At 47.6% G+C, this 17,728-nt stretch overlaps 1 protein-coding gene across 6 annotated transcripts in view; it reads left to right on the top strand.

Moving 5' to 3' along the window:
- Nucleotides 1-17,728, top strand: part of BCL9 (BCL9 transcription coactivator) — a 74,761-nt gene that overhangs the window by 372 nt on the left and 56,661 nt on the right. For 3 of the 6 annotated variants that reach the window (XM_036234989.1, XM_036234984.1, XM_036234983.1), the window contains exon 1: nt 1,635-1,944. The exons of the other annotated variants lie outside the window; for them this stretch is intronic. The gene's annotated coding sequence lies outside the window, so the exon portion shown is untranslated. Of the gene's footprint in view, nt 1-1,634; nt 1,945-17,728 lie in introns of those variants that run through there. 6 annotated transcript variants of the gene reach the window in all.

Below are 17,728 nucleotides of genomic sequence, written 5' to 3'. Positions count from 1 at the left end.
ATCCCTGGGTGTCTTCGGGGCCAACGGCTCTAGGAGTCGGCCACGCCAGAGAGCAAAGGAAGGAGAAGAGGGAGCAGAAAGGGGGACGTGTCTGACGGGGCGAGCCGTAGGTCGTGTCAAACCATTTCGCTGGTATCGAATGTGAAGGGTCATAATTTATCCTCTATTGCAACCCTCCCGAGGAGCGAGAGGGATGTGCATTTTGTAGAGGAGGATTCTGAGGATCGGAGCAGAAGCCCCCTCTGTGCCGAAACAGGGAGGAGCCGAGCCTCCGTCCAGACCCTGGTCTCGGCGGAGGAGACCTTGTCAGGTCTCTGACCCCGCGACACGCGGCGAGAACACGAACGTCCCATAATCATCCCGTCGTTTTCCATCTCGACCGGCCCTCCCGATCTCGTGCCATCTGCGAATTTCCCCGTCCTTTGTGCTTTTCTTCGCTCCCATTCTGTGTCTTCCTTTGCCATCTCATTTACCCCGCATGTTTCAATGTCTGAGCTTCCATTTTTCTTCTTCCTTTTTAATGCAGCGTTTTGTTTTTGTTTGTTTTTTTGGTTTTTTTTTTTTTGCTCTTTCCCTTCCCTCCTTTACACCCCCACCTTCCTCCTCCCTCCACACCAATCAAATTCCTGCTTGCTTCTTGCCATATTCATTATCCTACCTCATCCCCCCCTCATTCCTAGAAAACAGCTCACAGAGACTCCCCTCCCCCTCCACCCCGCAGCGCCCACCCTCCATAAATTCCAGCAGCCTGGCAATCAGTAACTTCAGCATCACATGTCACAGCTCTCAGAGTTCACACTACTTGTTACTACTCTCCTTGCGACTCTTCTCTAGGGTTTCTGCTTTAAAAAGAGAGAGAGAGAGAGAGAGAGAGAGAGAGAGAGAGAGAGAGAGAGAGAGAGAGAGAGAGAGAGAGAGAGAGAGAGAGAGAAGATCCACTTGGAAAATATCCTGGGTACAAGATGAACCCGCTGTTAAGTTTACTCACACACTTACAGGTTTCGTGGTTTTATTTTAACCGGTTGCTCAGGTCTAGGCTCAATTATGCAGCGAAGAAAGCCTGCATTTGGGGGGAACATATTTTTCACTGAAGAAGAAAACCACCTAAACGTGCAGCAGAAGCCCCAGGACGGGGTCCGCCCGCTCTCCTACCTCCCCACTCCCCCGACCTCAGGCTGCTGGGACCTTGCTTTTTCCTTTGTGGAGGCATTTTTCGCTGGTCCTGGCGCTCGGTCTGCCGCCCAGTGTGTGTATGTGTGCACACGTGTGTGGCCAGTGCTGTTTCTCCAAAGGGCTCACCTCTCTTCTGCCATTTTACCAGGAGACAGGAGGCGGCTCTCTCTCCCGCTCGCTCGCTTTCCCTCTCTCCCTGCCCCCAACCCAGCTTAGGCTTTTTCCTGTCTCTTAACTCCACCAGCGCAGCAGCAACTAGCTAGCTGCTTGCGTGTGAGTGAGAGAGAGAGAGAGAGAGAGAGAGAGAGAGAGTGTGTGTGTGTGTGTGCGCGTGCACGCAGCTAGGCCAAGCCTGCGAGCCTGTCACTGGAGAGTTTTAGTTTGCATTCAGAAGAAAGGAGGAGGGGGGACAAGGGAGGGAGGAGGAAAAGGTGGAGGGGGAGGGGGGGCGCAGAGCAGGGAGGGAGAATGTCTTGTTTGTGGCTTGTCAGCAATTGCTTGAGACAAGCTTCCATGTGTGAAAGCTACTTGGCATGAATGCCTGGGCCGTACCAAGTGTCACCGCAGCAAGAGGGGGAGTCAGAAGAAAAACAGATCAGACCAGAGCAGACAATAGGCCCCTAAAGTGTTCCCCCTAAGTTGCTTTGATGTTGTCCTAGTGTCTTGATACCAGGAGGCCGGGGATTGCAGGAAAAGGGTCTTTTTTGTCTTCAATCACTTTCCCCCCTCAGTTTCTGAAATGATTCTCCAGAATTTCTCCTCATAAAAAAGGTAAGAGCCCTAACGATTCCTCCTCCCGTGGCAGGCTCGTCCGCCGAGCCCGGAGGCGGGGGTCTCATTCCTGCGCTGCCCGGGAGGAGCGCGGGGGTCCCGCGGCGCGGTCCCGCCTGGGCCCTGAGAGTCCGCGGGGCGCTCGGGGCTGGGGATGGCCCTCTTTCCCGGGAACCCCGGGAGCACGATCTGTGCCTCTGGGTTGGTGGGGGAGAAGGGGTGGGAGGAGGGTGGGCGGGGGAGGGGGCGCGGGGGGCGGGGTGGGGGGAGGGGGGAGCGAGGAGCCGGCAGGAGAGGGGGAGCAGGGCAGAGCCGCGGTTCGGGGCGGCCCCGGCCCGGGCCCCGGGAGGCCTCGCGGGCCGGGAGCCGAGCGGGGCCGGCCGCGCGGAGGATGCGCGGAGCCTGGTGCGCGCGCGTGTGCCGGGGGGCTGCGCGCGTGTGCGCGCGTGTGCGCGCCCCCCCCCAGCCGCCCGCGCGCGCCTCGTCCCGGGGGGGCGCACCCCAGCCCTCGGCGGCCGAGCCCCGACTCCCCGGCGCGGCGGCGTGGCGGGGCCGGGGCGGGCGCGGGAACTCCGCCGCGGCGATCCGGAAACTTTTCCCGTCTCGGGGCTGCCTCGGGGGTGGGTCCCGCCCGGGACTGGGGGTGGGGCGGGGCGGGGGGGCGCCCGGGCCTCGGTTTCCCCGTCTGCGAAACCCAGAAAGCTGGCCGGGGCTGCTGCCCTGGGGGGGCGGCGGAGGGGGGACCCTTCGTTCCGTCCCCAAAACGCGTGGGGAGAGCGGGCCGCCCGCGACAGGGGCCGCGGGAGCGTAAAGTCCAGGGGTTATCATTTATTCCTGACCCTCACCGTCATGATAATAAAACCGTCATTAAGGACACCCTGAGACGAATAGACCGGGGGACACGGATCAAGTGGTGGACCATTTCTAAGGAGACAAAAAGCCTTTTTCCACCTGTTGGCTTCTGTCTTTTTCTCTTGTGTCTTTTCCCGAGATTTATTGGCCGATTTGTACAGAGAATGGGGTGGGAGGGGTTGGGTTTTCCCCTTTCCTCCTCCCTTGTACATATTTTTTTTTTTTTTTTTTTTTTAAGAAGGTCAATGTGAGATGCTTGAGAGAGAAAACGTGCCTCCCGTTCTGGTAGTTTTTTCAAGACCCTCTGTTTCCTGGCGCTTGGCAGGGTGTGCAGCCACATCTGTAAACTCTACCTTGGAGGTTAAAGATTTTTATTGTGGCTTTTACAGATTAAACGAGATTTATTTACAATTGCTGTTTATCAGAGAGTAAATACCTCACTGCGTGCGTGATGGTGAGAATGTGAAGGCTGTTTACTCGCTCGTGGTTTTGTGGATAAACCCTTTTGCTTTTTAGAGCGACATCTTGAGAGATGGGAGTCGAGGGCTAAATTAATCCGTGCCTAATAGTCATCTTTAAAAACAGTTTTTAGGGAAAAAAAGATGTCTGCTTGTTTTCTTGAATTGTGTCTTTCCTTTCTTTTCCTATTCAGTGGTCGCCTCAATTCTCTGGGGGAATTTCGCTTTCTTACCTGATTCTAGGTTTTCTGTGACTCTGCTACTTGTCAAAAAAAAAAAAAAAAAAAACCTGTAAAAGTCGGGGAGGCTATGCCTCCTTCCATCCTACCTGCAGGTGTTTATCGGACTGACTCCCTGTGACAGCCAGAGATCGAAGCCAAGCGCCAAGGGCCAGCTCTGCTTGCGAATGTTTCTGTTCTTCCTGCTCAGGCCTGGAGGACCTGACTGCGGGTGTGGGGAACGATGAAGGAGAGATTTAAACTGCCCCGGGTCTGGCAAGAGGCTCCCCCACCCCGACCCTCCATATACTGTTTCATTGGAATAGAACAGAACTTCCTGTTTTAAAGCTTAATTGTTTTTGACTTTGTAAACAGAAGATCTTAGCATCTGAAATCTTGGTTCTGGCAGGATTTCGGGGTCCAGGCAGCTTCCGAAAATGTTAGACTTTCCGAACCGCAAGGGGAAAGAAAGGTTATTCATCAAGTTTTAAGTGGGGACGCCGAAGCCCAGGGAAGATCGGTAATGGTCTGAGGGTCCCAGGGTCCCGGCGGAAGCTGCATACCCTGGGGTTCAGAGTACCCTGTGGGTCACCATACCCCCTACCCTTCCCTGGCCTCTACACTTGATTTTGCGCCCCCAGCCCTCGGGCCACCGATGGGCACCTTTGGGAGTTCCGCTCTCTGTGCTGGATTTATAGCAGCATGCTCAGCCCTGCCCATGGCACAAACATGGCAAACACACGCGTCGCAGCATGAATTTCATGAATTCATTCATGCATTCAGTTGTTTATTCTACTCCTGTTTTGGAGGCACTTACTGTGCACCAGGCACCTCACCGGGCACTGAAGATGTGGGGAAGAACAAGGCAGATACGCCCTTGTTTTCAGGGAGCTTGCAGTCTTGGCGGCATAAATCAGCATTAACCGTTTAACGAATTAGCGCTAATAATATTGACAATATGTATCGAACAGCAGGGTAGATACTGTAATGCAGGGCATCAGGTTGTGTAAGTAATTGTCCTGGAGATCGTAACTAGACTCTCCTTGTCTCTCTGAGGCTGAGTTCTTGGCCTAGCCAACCTCATCCCACTGGGAGCATCCTTGTTTCCAAACACAGCAGCAAATTCCCTCTCTCTTCACTCAGTACAACAGACACAGGCACTATCCGCTCACCCTTTACACTTGCACGATGGAGGAACTGCACACTCGTGGAGAGCGGCCTGTATCTCAGTCGTCATCCGGGCGATTCGCGTTGGTTACAGCCTCTGTGCGCTGTTGACCTGCAGTCAGGCCGGCTCCTCGTCCAGCTGGACTAAACACTTGGCTGCAGGAAACTCCCCCATTATCACTGTCATCTTGAAATTCCAAAGACAATGGTGCGATGAAATAAATGGCTTTGGCCCACGCCTCCCATCAAGGACACGTATCTCTGTAAAGGGGGAAAAAAAAAAAACTTTCAAACAACTTCTTCAACGGGTCCCGTTTGGGTTGCACTATTACAATCTTACTGGTTTGACGAGGTCAAAGGTAGAAGAACCTCCTTCTCCTCTCCCCTTCCCCCAACTCCACTTGCCGGCTTTCTTGGAGAGAACGGAAGGCTGGGATGCCAGTCATCTTTTTTGGAGACGGATTCGTGTTAATGCTTGTGTCACTGTTTTCAACATTGTCGTTTCCTCGTACGCAGAGGTGTCGCCTTCGGTATTGTCAATCCGTCTTCCTTTTTTTTTTTTTAGATTAATTTAGTAGTTTCAAAAGAAGACAGACATGCCCACCCACACATAAATCACAGGTTTGCTACCTAGACTTTGGGAACCCACACAGGTTGTGCGGTTGAGTCGTGTGATGAGCAGAGTGAGAGTCATTTCTGTACACCCCACGTCTTCAGGCACTGCGGTTAGCCGGCCCACGTTGTAGCAACGGCTTCATCCAGAGCTTGCCACCCGTCTGCATTTGGCATTTGGCACCTGTGGCCCCTGCCTTCTCTTTTGGGCTGTCTGACTTCATTTGCAAGTCTTTGATCACTTCTGGACCCCCCCCACCCCATGTGTTACGGGGGAGTTGCCTGTGGGAATGGGATCTGAGTCTCTCTCGGAAGAGTAACCCAGAGAGGGACTAGTAGTCTGGGAGTTTAAAAGTAAGTTAAGCAAGAATTCAGCCGGGGGCAGAGGGAGGTTGAACAGAGCTGTGCAGCCGGACAGCCAGCCTTGACCCAGTTCACCTTAACTCAAGGAGAATGCAAATGAAGACTGTGATAACATTTAAAAAGGTGGGATGCGTGGGTCCTCCGTCTAAGCAGAAGTGTTGGAGCCCCTAGTCCTAGCGAAGTCAGAACCAAAACAATGTGCTACGCGGCTAAAATTCCTCGGTTACAAACATTGCTTTTGCACGTAGTTTTATTGAAGGACATTTTGTGGGTTTTTTGTTTTGTTTTGTTTTGTTTTCCTGCAAGAGACTTAAGATGGAAAACGGAAATTTTCTCCATTTCTTTTAAGCCTGGACATTTTAACGCACTTGAAAGTGATAGCTGCTTAGTCCTCTCTGATGATAGCTCTGTGACTTAAGTAATATTATTATCCTTCTGTTATATTTGAGCAAGGTTATGTAACTCGCTCAAGGACTCACAAGAAAGTCAGGGGTGAGAAGGCTAGCCAATCGAACTTCCCTGTTAAGCCGGTCTCTTCCAGAGACGAGAACAAGGAAGTGATACCATCACCATGATACTCAGGTCGGAAGTACTCTGTTGACATGCCTTAGTTTTGCCCCTTTATTTAAAGACTATGATTTAGCATTTTGATAAAAAAAGAGAGAGAGAGAGAGAGCCCAATTCTAATTTCATAATTACATGTTTTTTACAAAGCACATTGGACCAGTTTCTGGTTTGGGTTTTGCCAGAATCCGACCCAGGACTTCCCCCCATTCTATTTCACTGGACCTCTTAGAATGAAGAGATTGGGCTGAATCATTTCTTAAATTTCCTGCTGGCTGTTATTCAGTACTTCTCCGATTCTATGAACAGGATCCGCCTGGAATCTGGTCTTCATTGGTCAGCCTATGCCGGGCCCAATTCGAGAACTGTGGTTGCCCAAGGGGAAATGTAGTTTTGTCTGTACATGGGGTTCATTCCTGTACATCCGAACCACATTGATGTTTTGAAGCGACAAGCGCGATAGGAAAAAGTGGGATTTTAATTTATGGAGTTTTAGAAAATTTGCCAGTCAGCATGCAGGCACATGTGCAAGGAGACGAAAGAACCATTTTCAAAAGAATAGGCCGTTTTGAATGCATGTCTTCCTGTATAATAAGTATGAATTTAAAATGGACGGGCACCGGGTACATCTCTCAGCTTTACCATTCTCACTGATTTTTCATAGAAATCGTGCTGTTCCTTTTTTGTATTATGCTTGCATATTGTTCTGAGGTTGCAAGGGACCAGTTGAAGCAACTGCAGTGCTGATGATACAGGCTATGTGTTTAACTCTTAGCTTTTGGGGATGACAGGACTTTTGGCAATCTTTATGATATGCAACTCCTGAAGGGTAATGCTGAAGACTTGCTGTTACGATGATGATGATGATGATGATGATGATGATGAAGATGATGATGATATTGATATATATACTTTTAGGATGTGAGTAATAAACTACTTCTGAAATGTGGCCAAGAGCGGGTACAAAGTGATATTTTCATTAATCGTGTTTTCTATGACTAATTTCAAGCACTATTCATTTGAAGTTGGTGAAACCTCTGAAAAGATATCGTTTTAAAATTTTACACGCTAGCTCTTAATGCAGCTTTTAGAATCTCAGAGTAATTTTTTTCTGCCGTGTTTTGATAATATCATCTTGCTTGTGTCAAGGGAGGCCGGTTCAAGCCTGCTCTGGTAATCGGTAAACCACTGACTCTCTCTGAATTGGTTTTATTTGTATCTGGAAAAAAAAAAAAGTATTTAAGATATAATTACTTAAGGGCATTTGGAAGACCATATATAATTTTTTGACTTATATTTGTTCTGTTATTCTCGGTTGCTTAAAATTCCAACCGTTGGATATCTTGCTTAACTTTATAATAATCCTGAGAAGTAGACACATAAGAGGAATCTATTATTGACTTTAAAGATGGGAAAACAGGATTACGTTTGGGAAATGGTACACCAGCAAGCTTTTTAAAATGCAAGAATATGCTCAGTAGAAATATGAGGTAGGTGCGAATATTGATGAATGCTAATCTATAAAGGAAAACAAAAGTGTATTCTACATAGTATTGGTGCCAATCTAATTTTTAGCAACTGAAGTACTCATCAAAAGTATTTTTATACTATTCACTTAAACACTCAAAATGCCCCTAATCTAAAGCTTTGGAGAGCTTTACCCATTTCCATGAAAACCATAATCACTCTTTTTCTTGAAAAATAAATACAGAAACTTAAATTAACAGTAACGGCAGTTGAAAGAAGCCAAGCCATCATCTGCCGAGAAGAGAAATTCATGAACTTTGAGGTAGCTTTGTTTTGTCTAATACTAGATTTATTGTGTTTCCTAGTATCCTTGGGGCTTGCGTAGTCGGTATGTTTGAGGAGAAGAATTTTGCTATAGGTCTTTTTGAATGCGGGTCAAGGGCATACTAGCTCTAAGGATGCCTGGGTTGGTGATTTATTGTAGAGATGTCTGTGACATTCGGGGGTGTCTAAGGCAACGATTGTCTAAAGAGTGCAGGATTGGAGCTCCTCCGTTGTCGCTCAGACTGCTCTGTCCGCCTGGAACACCCCCCGGCTTCTTTTCCAGGCCGTTCGCCCCCCGGTGCTCCCGTGAGTCTTATCCTGGACATTGCTTCTGGAAAGCTTCTTAGACCCCAACCCCCCTACCTCAGCTGCTCCGCACTGATGCGACTCTCCACGCTGTACGGACTCGCCTGCTTCTCGCTCTGGGCTGTGGCCCCACGAGGGTTGGGGCCGCCTTTAGTTTTTGTATTCCTGATGCCTGGCACGGGGCGAAACGGAGCAGCAGGTGATCAATAAATGTTGTTGAAGGAGTGGACAGCTCACGTGGAAACACAGCGTATTAACACATTTCACTAAACACGAAAAAAAAACAACCAGGTAATATGCTTAAACGGTACAACTTTATGTTCCACGTTTTAAAAAAAGGAAATTTTCTACTCTAGGATATTCACTCTTCTCCCCTCTTTGCAGGGTGATAGGTGCCTCATTCACTGCCGAGTATTTCGTGCGCCCGAATCCTCCCTTTTCCTATGCCCAGGTCTTCGACCCTCAGGCTGGTTGGTCACGTTTTTCATCCTTGGACCTTGTGGTTCTGTCACCTAAGAGTTTATTTTTTTCTGTCAAAGAATCACAGATGATAAATGAGCTGGTGACGTTTGTCTGGGTGTTTAGGTGGTAGCTGAAGAGACGTTTATCTCAGAAGCAGGGAAAACAGAGACCTTTGGGCAGTGTGGGCGATCAGCGGGAAGTCAGGTGAATGACCGACTTCCGGGAATCTGCAACTATAGCTCCTCTGAAACAAAGGAGGGGACAATCCTATTTGACTTTTGCCTTCTAAAACAGGTTTGAACCTTCTAGAACCTTCTAGAAGAGGAGGCTGGACCTTTTAGAAAAGGACCTTCTGGTCGCAGAGAACTGACTCACTGCAGTCTCCTCAGGAAAAGGGCCATTCATAGCTGAGGATGCTCACAGAAGAACTGAATTCAGAACTAGGAAGGTTTCAGGTGCCAGGCATTCCGAGGACGGACATCCTCTTCTCTCGGGTCAACCTCGTTCTCTCGCTGTGTGTGTCGGCTTTACCTGGGCTCCGGCTGCTACCTGCTGGCGCGTGCATCTAGCCTTGTTCTGCGTCAGCTCCCTCAATCTCATAGCTTTTGCTTATACCTAAGCGTTGCCTTTTTGCCTTACAGTGTTTCATGTGCCCCTTTTCCTTGATAATGGCTTCCTCCTGTCAGAGTTTCCTAATGCAGATTCCCAAGAAAGAATCTAGCCAACTCGACTCATCCTTTCGTTGCCCTGCCTTACAGGTCCCTAACTAGCCCACGGTTGGAGTGACCCAAGGGTCAGAAGCACAACTCTCGTCCAGTTTGCTGTGGCAAAGGAAGGGGGGTTGTCACTTGATATAAAACCGGATTATCTTTTCATAGAAACTGTGATAGACCATCTTCTCTTCCACGTGTATTTGGCAGAACCGTCTTTCCTTCCATTTGTATTTCTCATATCCAATATAAGTTTATTATGGAAGTCTGAGAAATTAAAGATAACCAGATTATTAAAAATGAAACTGTTTTGTGGATGACAGTTAGTATAACCGAGATAAGACCATGGAAAACAAGTAGCAAATTTCTAACCGAGAAAGAAATCAGAAGAAGGCTGTGTATTGGAGTCGGCTCTTCGTTGAGTGACATCATTTCATACCTTCATTAAAAGAGCAAAAGTAGGTGTCAGTGGAAGGGACATGGGTCCCAGAGGCTGGTTTAGAAAGCGAGTCTAATGCCGGAATTGGGAACCAGGGCGAAGCGGGGATGCCAAGCTTCCTAGGGACTTTCTGCCTCTGCCTTCTTCCTGGAGCCAGACTAGTGATGTGACCTTGGGCTGGTTCTTTATGATCTCTGAAACTCAATTTACTCATCTGTAAGACAGGGATAATGATGGTTATTTCAACAGCTTATTATAGAATTAGATCGGATGGCGTAATGTATTTAAACTGACTGGTACACTTTCCGTAGGAGGTAGTAGGTCCTCAGTCCATTGTAGCAATCATTCTAGCACACAGGAAGGAAGGAAATAGTGACTTAACCAATGTGCTGGGTAAAATTTTGCTTGTTGTATCATTTATGCCTTATAATATTCCTGAAGGACTTATTTTGTTATTCCTACTTTACGAATAGGATACAGTTATAACACTCAAGTTGTATTTGCTATGCGCAAAGCACTGAGCTAAATCCTTTCATGTGTTGGCTGATTTAACCCAAGACAGGTGCTAGTAATGTCTTCATCGCATAGTTGGAGAAACTGAGGACTAGAGAGTTTAACTTGCCCAGGGTCATGCAACCAGTAAGTGACCATCAGAGTCCGCGTGTAAGTCTATCTGAATGTGGGTCAGTCTGATTCCAGACTTTTCCAGAGTTACGTAATTGGTGAGAATGAATGTAACTGAGTCAGGCTTCAGGTTTTGTTTGGGGCCGATCGAACGAAGGTTAGTAGTAAGCACACACACGTTTATGATGCATCCGCCTCTGGGCGCCGTGATTAGACGGACGAGGGCAAATTTCGGAAAGGGAACGAAGGAAAAAAATTAAAATAATTAAGGTATGTGAAAACAAGGTCTCCCGGACCTGACGAAATGATTTGACCAACGTGTCGAATGTCTGTTGTGTGTCAGACAATTGAAAACGAGCTTGGCACTGGGAAAGTGAATGAGGAAGGCTGAATGCCCACCTCTCAGGTGCTTTCGTTCTGGTGGAGGGAGGTAGATGCTCACACTGCATGTTGCAGCGAATCAAAGAACGGTGGTGGTCAAGAGAGAGAACAGTTTGGTGGCGGCAGAAGGGACGGGGGAAGGCTTCCAGTTCCCTTTGTCTTCACACCAGTGGTTTAATAAAGGGTGGCATAAAGTAGCTAACTACTGCAGTAATGTATGATAGATAATAATGTTTCGAAGGTTAGGCTATTTGACGACTAAAAGTGAAGAAATATCTACTCTTATTAAACGTAACCGCATCTTGGCATTCTCCTGGTCTGCGCTTACACATATTTCTACGAAGGGAACAGAAAATGGAATCTTCTGGTCTGCGCATCGTAAGTTGGGGGTCTGCAGTGGTCCGACGGTCCAGCGGGGCCTACAGATCCCACAAGTGGCCACAGGGCGCAGCGGTGACAGTTCTCGGCTGCGGCGTGTGGTGTTAAGTTGTACTGAGGTGCTGGCAGGTGGGTCATTTATCCATCTACGCTTTGGCCGGAGATTTTACTCTGTCGTTGGGAATTACCAGTTTTCCTTCTATGCAATCCCAGGCTTTCTGAATTTTTTTCAAGACAGTCCTCCCTTAAAGCACTCTGTCTTATCCCCATAAGTATATTCCTGATTAGTAGTCTGTGTGTTCTGATTGTTATTTCAGAGTGTTAGTTAAACTGACTTCCCACAGCCAAGTGGATATCTTCTGCACGTGGACTGTATCCACCTACAGTGAGAGTGTCCTTACTCGTCTTTACACTGTAAGGCGGAAATCCAGCTACGATCTCTCTGGGTTCGCTTTGTTTGGTTCTTTGCTCAGGTCCCCTTTCCCCAACTCCGTCAGTGGACATTAGTCTCATCTTTTCCCCAAGGCCTCGCTCAAACGTCACTTGCCTCCAAGTCTTTCTTAATTCCCGGATCCAGCCCCATGCTCTGGCATTGGCTGTTTCTATAATTACAATAAAACACGTTCTAATCATATACATCGATGTTACGACTTCTCCTTAAAGTCGGAATTTGGCACCGGGTCCTCTCATTTCAAAGAAAACAAACGTGTTCCTGCTACACGCTCTCTGCTGCTTTGCTTGGGATGATCGCGATAGCTCTCCGTGTTCGCGATCTCAAACCCCTTAACAGGTGATAAACGAGAGGGCGGGTCTTCGGTTTCTCAACACCAGACAGGGTTCCTGCCTTACAAGCACTTCTTGCCCAGAGATGTCCATGGAATTAAACCGAATTGAATTCTTGGCTTCGCTGGACTGGCTTCGGGGATGACAGTATCACTGCCTGAGCCCCCGGTTCCTTTTCGGAACATAAACATTGCTTTAAAAAAAAAAAAAGAGTGTCTTAACTGATTTTAGGATGAAAGAAACTACATACTATAAACGGTAATTGTAATTATTATTAATAAGCGTAATTAAAATAGCGCGAGCTGATCAAATTACTTCCTTCGCGTGCTTTTGCTGGCAGAGTGGGCAGGCTCGAGAAACGAACTGGTCTTTTCCATCTCTAGTAGCTATGATTCTTTGAAATTGTATGTGGACAAGTGCAAGCTAATGTACGCTGGGAGGAACAATTGAAACAGCTCATACTCACTGATGGGCTCTGAATTACTCTACGTGTAAGTGCCCAGGAAAGAGATCTCGGATTCATTGTGGAATCCTCAATAGAGACAGCTGCTCGCTGTGCAGCGGCCGTCGGGGAGAATGAATGAGGTATAATAGGCTGTATTAACTTCGAGAATGGGATAACGAATAATGCAGAAAATAATAGAGTGCGCATAATTTGGCATTGACTATTTCTGTAATTACAATAAAACATTTTAATGATATACATTGATGTTATGACTTCACCTTCAAATCGGAATTCGGCACTGGGTCCCCTCGTTTCAGAGAAAACAAAGCCGAAACACAAAGGACCCAGAGAAAAACAACCGACTGTCTCTAAGACATCCAAGGGATTTGCCTACGATGAGGAACCAACGAGACAAAGACATTTTAATTTGGATGAAAGGGGGAGGGGGGGAGAAATGATATTGTATAAATTTATTTAAAATTAATGAAAGTTCCAGGAAATTGCTAGAGCTAGCTTCTGATTATCCTTGGTAATGGAGGTCAGAGATAGGCAGGATAATTGAAATCCCTGATAATCTCCGACCTTCATTTTAGCTATTAGTCGTAGCATCCCGTCCTATGGAAAAGTTCTAGCAGATGAACAAATACAAAACACCGCAGCCCAGGGTTCGTGGACTAAACGTGAGAAAGGCAGCCTGGGCTGTTGGGGAACACGCAGAATTTGGAACGAGGTGAGCAGCGTTCTAGACCCTACTCTCGGATCATCACCTGCTCAACCCGGGGTGATAGGCTTAACTTCTGTGAGACCCAGTTCCGTCATCTGTAAAATGGAGATAGTAGTGATATTTATTTTACGGGTCCGTTGGCAGAACTAAATGGTCTAACTGGAAGTGTCTGGTGAGCCGAGATGTATGGTGCTGAGTGCCGGTGGGTAAGAGTGCCTGCCTTGCACTGGGCTCTCCCGTCTCAGGAGCAGACATGCTCCCAGTACCGGGAGCATGCGGGCTCACCCCACGCCTTCCCTTCTCTCGAGTCTTCTACTGCTTACGCTCATGGCGGGAGAGTTTTAGAAGAGGTGTGCAGCATTTCCTTGATGCGTGGCTCTCTGAAAGTCATCTCCCGTAACTTTCACAGCAGCCTTTGAGATGCAGATACCATCATCTTCCAGATTCAGATGCCGAGCTACAGGCATCTTCCTTCCGACACGTGGTAATGGCAGGATAAAGAGTCAAGCCTATACTGTCTTGCCTTGGAATCGAGTTACAAAATCTAGAAAACCGACTTGAGTGGCTGTACTGATCCCTCTGCTGGGGAGCGACTGCCTTTCCTTATTCCTCCGGGAACTCCTACTTATCCTTCCACACGCAGCTCAGGACTCGCCTCCACCCTAAGCCCTCTCTTCCCCTGGGAGAAGTCGTCTCATCTGCCTTAGTCCTCTGTAGTGTAGCTCTTAACACACTATCATGTTAACGGTAGAAACCCTCATACCCTATTCAATTACTAGCTGGTGGTTTAGCCGAACGAGTTGGGTTAAAGCAGGAATCATACAAACTGATGGAATCATGCCTTAATACTTTCTTTCAACTTAAAGCATCCCTCGAGTTTTTGGTACGGGGCCAAGGCCTCGTTTTTGGAGTGTAGGGCTTCCCGTGAGCGTTCCGTGTCTTATTTCTTGTACAAGCCACACCTCCGAGGTTTGCACAATGATTCTGTCTTGGTTTCTTTGAAGTGGAGCAAGATCTTGAAGATATTTTGTGGGGCGATCAGATTTTTCTAGATTTAACGGTGTTTTACAGTTGGCTCTCCTACGCCTAGGCTGATAGCACTTTTTTTTTTCTTTTTACTAATTCACGTTTAATGTGCCTTTTCCAAGCGTCCAACTTCGATCTTGTAGATACAGCTTATCTCTTTAGCACTCGTATTTCATTACTTTAAGTTTACTTAACTCGTGTAATTACAGCGATAGGAAGAAGTAGCATAAATAGGTTTGGGAACAAACACCCTGACTTCTGGTGAGCAGACGAAAGGGAGGAGCAGAGGGCAGGCGTCCTGGAGGAGGCCGCTACTAGCCGTGATCACTCGGCATGTCGTGGGCTTTATGTCTTCACATTTCCGGAGGGGATGGAGACCACAGGTTAATCAGTAAGTGTCCGGTCACGTAGGAGGGCCTCTGCTCCGTATGCTTCTTTTCCATGTCTAGCCTAGAAGATAAATGCCTCAAAGGTCTACCTTTTATCTTTCTAGTTAGTCCCAGAACGTAGCACAGGGACAGCGACCCTCCATAAACATTGACTGACTGACCCACCAACACAAACAAAAGTCGTCTTCTTCCTGTCCTGAGTGACCATCCAAAAGTCAGATTAGGGAGAGAGAAAGAGTTCGCAAACGCATTTCTAATGTTGCTGTAAGATACGGTGATGTATACCATGAAATAGTTAAATGGAAGGCAGCTACGAAGAAGTGGATTTTGTGTGATATGTAATTAACCCGGGCAACTCACTAACACAAAATAACAGTGAGACAATGCACTCGATGACATTTTCTAAAGGATTAGATATGTTCCTACGAGAGGAAAAAAAAATCCACACTTACGACCATTATATCTGACTACAAAAAGCCTCTCTTGCTGATTGTGTTCCGGACCAGCCAGGTCAAGAAAATTTTCCCTCCCTCACACATCCTCGCAGGGTTGAGTTTATTCTGTGCTTCTTGCGACAAAGTAAAGAATCTTGAATAATGGAGCACCGGAAGAGGAGAGGAGGCAGGCCTGAAGGATATTGGACTTGACAAAGACGTTCTGCGATAGGCGACTGGTTTGAGAAGGCAGGGTAGCAACCTGGTGGTGCCGGGGACGTCCTCTTTCCTAAGAGAACGCGGGCAAAGACATTTAGCCTCGAGCTCGATGAGCGTTTGGGCCAAAATATGCGGAGCAAGCAGAGTTGGAAAATTACAGAAAGTTTACGTGACCACAGAAAATGGGATGGGAAGGAATATACATATGTACATACATGCACATGTGTGTATATAGTGTGTGTGTGTGTGTGTGTGTGTGTAATATAAACGGCCCTCCAAAGGATCTGGTATGAACCTTCTCATTAATTTTCCATATTAAGAATCTGTAGGCCAGTTTAATGATTAATTCTTGAAGATCCCCTAGTTCTTCAAGAGGGTATGAAGCTGTTGTCTAGAAAAGGAAGAATGAAATTACCATGGTATTAAGCACTCATTGTGTATACTCACTATGCTAATTGTTCAATATACGTTAATGTGTTTCTTTGAATATAAGTTGCAATTGATTTTTGTAAGACCCACGTTACATTATGTGCCACTATGGGAAAAAAAAAAAAACCTACTCCCGATTAAAAACTACGGCACACCATCAATGTTAAAATTCACCTTGGTTTCAGGGCTATTAAAATGTGAAAAATAGGCATCTAGAGTCACTGAGATATGGTATCTCATTTAATCTCCCCCAAACCCTTAAACTAAATATTCGTTTTCCCGGATGAAGAAAGTGAGGCTCAGAGAAGTCGAGTAATTTGCCTAAAACCAAACAGCAGGTCAGTGTGAGAGCTGGAGTTTGACCCAAATTATTCTCTCTCCAAATCAGTGCTTGCTCAGGACTCAGAGGTTTTTTTAGAAAAATAAATAATAAAAACGCTGGATTCTACTAAAAGCATTTACCCGTGGACTTACTCCCCAAAGACCTTTCCCGTGACGCTGGGGTCAGCGACAGTCGTGGGCTCCTAAGGGCAGACTCGGAGTTGCTCTGGTCGGGACTCTGTCTGGTTCACCCCTGAGGATACCTCTCCCCCCGGGAGCCGGGTGGCTTCTGAGAAGCACACGCAGGACAGGGCCACTCCGGGCCCCGTGCGTCTGTCGTGACCTGCATTTTTCCCTGCCCACGAGTTCTGCTTCCCCTGTGGAGACATGGAGAGCGGGTCTCTCTGTCTCGACGCCACGCGGCTCCTCCCATGTTTGTAAACAACTACTAGGATCCCTCCAAGACTTCTTTTCCCCAAGTTGAGCACCCTCTGTTCCTCATAGGACGTGGTGTAGACATCTGTCTGTCTTGCCGCCAGACGGAATGCACTTGCGTTTGTCTGTGTTCCTTTTAAAGAGAGGCGTTCGGAATCGCCTTTGCCCCACGTGGAACAGAGAGCTACCTGTCCCCTGGCGTTAGGCGCCGTATTTCTCCTGATGAACTCTGGGAGTGTGTTCGCTTTTCCCAGCACCTCACCAGAGAGCGTAAACTCCTCCTTCTCCGGCCCCTTCTTCTTTACTCTCCTGCTATGTAGGCAACGTGGACCTTAACATTTATTTTGCTAGAATTGAGATTTTGAGGGTTTTTATGGTTTTGTTTTTTTTTTTCCATTTGATGTTCATCTCTACCAATTCTGTAACATCCACAAAGGAGATTGATAAAATGTTTTCTATAGCTGTAACGAAGTCATCGCTGTACAAATTAAGCAGGACGGGGCCAAAGGCAGAGCTCTTTGGGAGGTCAAAAGAAATCTTTTAGTTGTTCAGTTATCAGTCCACCGAATTCTTCTGTCACGCCCCCGCATTCCTCTATCTTGCCTATAAGAATATCGGGGCTCTATATATGCCGTCACATTCCCCCTGGGCAGACTCCCACGCCAGATGGTAATGTTCCCATTCCATAGTCAGGCAAACCGAGCCTCAGACGGGTGGAGCAGCTCGCCCAGGGCTACCTGCTCATTAGAAGCAGGGCCAGGATCCGCACCCCAGTTTCCACGTCCCTTGTCCTCTACCGTGCTTGTACCCGTTGGGAATTCCTTTGCTGAAATCCAGAGATGGTGTTCTTTTTTTACCTCATTTGCCCAAAGTGCAGGAGAGCACTGTGACCTCAAGAAGCCAAATGTGGTTGGGGAAGGGAGCTCCCTTCCTCACCCCCCTTCTCCAAGCGGGCGAGAGAGTGGCTCCCACATTCTTCTCTAAGGCTGGGAGGTGTGCTCTTACCTTCCCGCGACCTCTCTTAGACGCAGACGCAAAAGTAGTGTTTGAAAAAGACGTGTCTTTCCTGGACCCTCTGGGCAATGGGACAGTAGTTGATCCTGAAGGCCAGGACCTAGGTCCAGAGAAAATTGAGATTTTTAGAAGCTCGTAAAAGCTATGAACTCTTGGTCATAAAGTCTCCCTCCCTCCCTCCCTCCTTCCCTCCCCCCACCCCAAGCGGAGTTAGAAAGCCTCGCTTTCACTCCCTTCCTC

Source organism: Rousettus aegyptiacus, unplaced genomic scaffold (genome assembly GCF_014176215.1).
Source record: "Rousettus aegyptiacus isolate mRouAeg1 unplaced genomic scaffold, mRouAeg1.p scaffold_m13_p_17, whole genome shotgun sequence".
In the NCBI taxonomy this organism is placed as follows: domain Eukaryota; kingdom Metazoa; phylum Chordata; class Mammalia; order Chiroptera; family Pteropodidae; genus Rousettus; species Rousettus aegyptiacus.
The sequence above is the reverse complement of the archived record's forward strand: the minus strand, read 5'-3'. Positions and strand labels throughout refer to the sequence as shown.